Source organism: Malus sylvestris, chromosome 13, assembly GCF_916048215.2.
Source record: "Malus sylvestris chromosome 13, drMalSylv7.2, whole genome shotgun sequence".
Lineage (NCBI taxonomy): Eukaryota > Viridiplantae > Streptophyta > Magnoliopsida > Rosales > Rosaceae > Malus > Malus sylvestris.
The window spans coordinates 20604753-20610752 of record NC_062272.1 but is presented as its reverse complement, the minus strand read 5'-3'; positions in this window follow the sequence as shown (position 1 = coordinate 20610752).

Sequence of the window (6000 nt, the reverse complement as noted above, 5' to 3'; positions counted from 1 at the left end):
TGGGGAAAACTTCTCGATTTGAGACTTGAAAAATCCAAGTCACTGAGTCGGGTCGGCTATATGAATCTTAGAACGCCATTGTGCTCGATCCTTTGTCATGTCCTCCGTTAGATCCAAGTACTATAAGTCTTTTCTTAGAGTCTCTCCCAAAGTTTTCCTAGGTCTTCCTCTACCCTTTCGGCCCTGAACCTCTGTCCCGTAGTCGCATCTTCTAACCGGAGCGTCAATAGGCCTTCTTTGCACATGTCCAAACCACCGTAACCGATTTTCTCTCAGTTTTTCTTCAATTTCGGCTACTCCTACTTTACCTCGGATATCCTCATTCCTAATCTTATCCTTTCTCATGTGCCCACACATCCAACGAAACATCCTCATCTCCGCTACACCCATTTTGTGTACGTGTTAATGCTTCACCGCCCAACATTCTGTGCCATACAACATCGCCGGCCTTATTGCCGTCCTATAAAATTTTCCCTTAAGCTTCAGTGGCATACGACGATCACACAACACGCCGGATGCACTCTTCCACTTCATCCATCCAGCTTGTATTCTATGGTTGAGATCTCCATCTAATTCTCCATTCTTTTGCAAGATAGATCTCCAGCTTGTATTCTATGGTTGAGATCTCCATCTATGGTTGAGATCTCCATCTAATTCTCCCATCTCTATATAGAGATAGAGAGACCCGATAGAAGCAGAAAGCGACAGTGATATTTGGAAGAACGAATATATACTATATATATAACTCCTTTTCTTTTTCCCAATTTATATTTACTTTTCCCTTCTCCTCCTTCAAGAGTCTCTTTACTTTCATGATTAACTTATACTGTAATTTTCTTCCATCCATGATAAAAAGTACTTCTAATGCTATTCTCCTTGTTGGCTCAAACCATGTGGCATATTCAATCCTTTTAGGCATATCTATTATGGTCGTCTAATAACCATTTCATTCTTAGTTTTTAATTTTTACTTTTTGTGTTTGAAATATGAGGAGAATATTTGGGGAGAATAAGGGATGAAGAAGGATGGTGAGAGCAAGAAAAAAAGAAGGATTGTAAACAACTTAAATAAAATGTTTTTACCCTTAATTTTGTGCAGTCCTTCTATTACATTTCTTCTTCTAGATTTCTACCATGTATTTCTTACTTCATCTGTAACACAAAAATGAAAACTAAAATCTGTAACACAAAAATGAAAACTAAAAACTAAAGATATGAAATGCTTATAAAATAGGCCATACATTTTCATGTCCTAGATAAAGTTCCATGTTAATGGCATTACTGACCGTAATCTTTTTGGGCATATAGACCGACATACTGGTGCGAGGTACGCTGGTTGGAACTCAAGGCATGCTCTGCTAGTTTTGGAGCAAGTTTTTCCCGAGGAACATGTATATATAGATCCTACCTGAGAGACTTCATATGAGGGATAATGCATTCAAAGACTTTAGTAATTCACTTTATAATGAGTTACATATTTGATATTTGTGTCAAATCCGTATGAGCAGTACTTCTAATTGTATGTGTGTGCGTTTGTGCGTATATTAACTAAAATCAAACTCAGGTTCAAGAAGATAGAGAATATACTGGAAGTCATTGCCAACGGAATTCGCAGAGGATTCACCTTATGACCCACCTAGTGCTGATGGAATCCCAACTGTGAACATCGTTAAAAGCAGCCTTCAGGTGAGTCTCATGAATTGCGGACCAAGCAATGAGATTTAAGATGTATTCAGATATCTCAACAAATTCAGTTCAACAAAAAAATATATTCCAACAGAAATAATATTCAACACACAAATTTAAAAACCCAATTGCCATAACAGATAATGCAATTATTAGATTGCAAGAGGAGAACAAGGTGAGTCTTGAAACTGCTAACTTGTTAATCATTTCATCAGAATCACACATATCTAGTACCTACCAAACCAAACAATTAACTAAAAAATCGAACAACAACAACAACCAAGCTTTATCCACTTGAGGTCGGCTTAATTGAAATTTTAAACCCTAACTATTTGGAGTTTTGATTGCAGGCAACCAACCTCTACTTATATTATGCCCGTTTGCTTTCAAGTTGCAGGCTTTTGGTGGACTGGGCAATCCTGATGGAAAGACTCGTTTGCGTTCATGACAAAAACAGTGCAACAAAACCTCCAAACATGCCTAAATAAACAAACCATAGCATAAATTAATGAAAGAAAATCAAATACATTACGTTTAGCAGATCGTTCATTGTTGAGGGCAGCTGACAATGCAACAAATAAAATAACAACAACAACAACAACAACAAAGTCTTTTCCCACTAAGTAAGGTCGGCTATATGAATCCTAGAACGCCATTGCGCTCGGTTGTGTGTCACATCTTCCATTAGATCCAAGTACTTTAAGTCTTTTCTTAGAGTCTCTTCCAAAGTCTTCCTAGGTCTTCCTCTACCCCTTCGGCCCTGAACCTCTATCCCATGATCGCATCTTCTAACCAAAGCGTCAATAGGTCTTCGTATCATATGTCCAAACCATTGTAACCGATTTTTTCTCAACTTTCCTTCAATTTTAGCTACTCTTAGTTTACCTCGGATAACCTCATTCCTAATCTTATCTTTTCTCATGTGCCCACACATCTAACGAAGCATTCTCATCTCCGCTGCACCTATTTTATGTACGTGTTGATGCTTCATCACCCAACATTCCATGCCATAAAGCATTGTCAGCCTTATTACCATCTTATAAAAAATTTCCTTGAGCTTCAGTGGCATACGACGGCCACACAACACGCCGGATGCACTCTTCCACTTCATCCATCCAGCTTGTATTCTATGGTTGAGATCTCCATCCAATTCTCCTTTCTTTTGCAAGATAGATCCTAGATAGTGAAAACGGTCGCTCTTTGGTACTTCCTGGTCTCCAATCCTCACCCCTAACTCATTTGAGCCTCTGTTTGCACTGAACTTGCACTCCAAATACTATGCCTTTAATCAACTTAGGCAAAGACCTTTAGATTCCAACACTTTCTCCAAAGGTTAAGCTTCGCATTTACTCCTTCCTAAGTTTCATCTATCAACACTATATGATCTGCGAAAAGCATACACCAAGGAATATCATCTTGAATATGTCCCATTAACTCATTCATTACCAATGCAAAAATGTAAGGACTTAAAGATGAGCCTTGATGTAACCTTATAGTTATGGGGAAGCTTTCGATTTTTCCCTCATGAGTTCTTACGGAAGTCCTTACTCCATCATACATATCCTTTATAGCTTGGATATATGCTACTCGTACTATTTTCTTTTTTAAAATCCTCCAAAAAATATCTCTTGGCACCCTATCATACGCTTTTTCCAAATCTATAAAGACCATATGCAAATCCTTTTTCATATCTCTATATCTTTCCATCGATCTTCGTAAGAGATAGATTGCCTCCATTGTAGAGCACCCTGGCATGAACCCGAATTGGTTATCCGAGACCCGTGTCTCTTGCCTCAGTCTATGATCAATTACTCTCTCCCAGAGCTTTATTGTAGGACTCATTAACTTAATACTCCTATAGTTCATGCAATTTTGTACGTCGCCCTTATTCTTGTAGATAGGCACCAAAGTGCTCTTTCGCCACTCATTTGGCATCTTCTTCGTTTTCAAAATCCTATTGAAAGGGTCTGTGAGCCATCCTATACTCGTCTCTCCCAAGACTTTCCACACTTTGATCAGTATATCATATGGGCCCACTGCTTTTCTATGCTTAATCTTTTTCAAAACTACAACCACTTGTACCTTCCTAATTCGGCGGTAAAATGAGTAGTTTCTATACTCTTCTAAATTACTCAACTCTCCCAAAGAAGTACTCCTTTCATGTCCTTCATTGAAAAGATTATGAATATAACCTCTCTATTTGTCTTTGACTGCATTCTCTGCAGCAAGAACCTTTCCATTCTCATCCTTGATGCACCTCACTTAGTTTAGGTCCCTTGTCTTCTTTTCCCTTGCTCTAGCTAGTTTATAGATATCCAACTCTCCTTCTTTGGTATCTAGTCGCTTATACATATCGTCAAAAGTCGCTAGCTTAGCTTCTCTCACAGCTTTCTTCGCCTCCTTCGCTATTCTATACATTTCACCATTTTCATTGGTCCTATCTTTGTATAAGGCTTTACAACTTTCCTTCTTAGCATAACCTTTGTCTGTACCTCCTCCTTCCACCACCAAGATTTCTTTTGGTGTTGAGCAAAGCCCTTGGACTCTCCTAATACCCCTTTTGCTACTTTTTGGATACAACTAGCCATGGAATCCCACATTTGGCTAGCTTCCCCTTCTCTATCCCAAACGCATTGGGTGATTACTTTCTCTTTGAAAATGGCTTTTTTTTCTCCTTTTAGATTGCACCACTAGTCCTTGGGCACTTCAAGGTCTTGTTCTTTTTTCTCTCTCTTTTGATATGTACATCTATCACCAACAAGTGATGTTGATTAGCCAAGTTCTCTCCCCATATAACTTTGCACTCCTTACAAGTTATATGATCCCTTTCCTCATTAGAAGAAAATCTATTTGTGTTTTTGACGACCCACTTTTGAAGGTGATCACATGTTCTTCTCTCTTCGTTTTCGTTGGCTAAAAAGAGATCGTATGCCATTCTTAAAGAAAATCTATCTGTGAAAAAAATTAACAAAAACTAGAATTTTAAGAAGAAAAAAAATGATGTTATTTTCTCTTGTAAGGGACCACACCAGTATCTGATTCAATCGAGGATTTTTTTTTTTCTTCTTTCTTTTTTTTCGTTTTTTAAACTTATGGGTTTTTCTGGGCTTTTTCTGCTCGACGATGGTGCCAACATCGGCTTTTATGGAGATTCTAAGACGACCCACGATAGTGGAGGTGTTGGGCGAGTTGATGATGTTCATAACCCCTATGTGGATTGTTGTGATTGTTATTGGGGGTTTTGTTGGGTGGGCGTGGAAGCCCAAATGAGTGAGCTTGGTTGGCCAAGAGCTGTGCAGAAATCAAACGATATTGGCGAGGATTTTCAAGATTCCAAATGTAAGGAAGAGAGAAAAAATCTACCTTTGGGGGTGTCTAAGTGGTGGCAGTGGCTACTGGAATTGAGAGAGAACCAAAGAGATTTTTGGTTCCTGGTTTTTTTGAGAGAGAGAGAGAGAGAGAGAGAGAGAGAGAGAGAGAGAGAGAGAGAGAGAGAGACCGAGAGATATGTACTAGAAACCAAAGCCAAAGCACCCACGGATGAAAGACACGTAGAACCAGAAGGGCATAAGCGTCATTTCATTGTAGAAAAGCTGAAACAAAACGCAGAGAGGAAAAAAATTGGAGGGCATTTCCATCCATGCACTATAGATCAATAGTGCCAACCCAAAACTGGGTTGTAGTATATATAATTTCAAATTGTTTGAAGACCTACTTTACTTACATATATTGATGGAATCATGTGCATCTTACTGCCTATTGGGTTTTGATACTAGGAAATGATTTTGACACGCATGTTTATTTCATGTTTATTTCAAATGCACACTCTTGTTTATTTGCCTCTGAATTTAATAAAACGGGAACCGTTTTAAATAGGGATGTGCATAAAAAGAAATGGTGCAAAAATCATTTCCATTGATATTCGAATCGGGATCGGGACCAAACTGAAATGTTGTTTCTTTCTTTATGCCGAAAGTCACATGTTCTTTCTTCCTTTGGATGAACAAGAAATGAAGGTATATAAATTATAGAATGCTACATAAACAAAAAGGGAGTCACAATTTCACATACATATGATATTGTTTCCAAAACTAAGCGGGTACAGCCAGCTGCTTTGACATGTTCCTTGCATATTTGGACATAACCGGTTGATTAGGGCAGTGTACTCTCTTTTGCACTCAAGTTCGAATCTCTCCTCGTAATATAGATTAGATTAAATAGAATACGGCTTGCATAAAGAAAAGGCTACATGTACATTTGGTTATTAGCAAGGGCAACTGAACATGATCTGTTACTCACTTGAGGGGCTCTAATT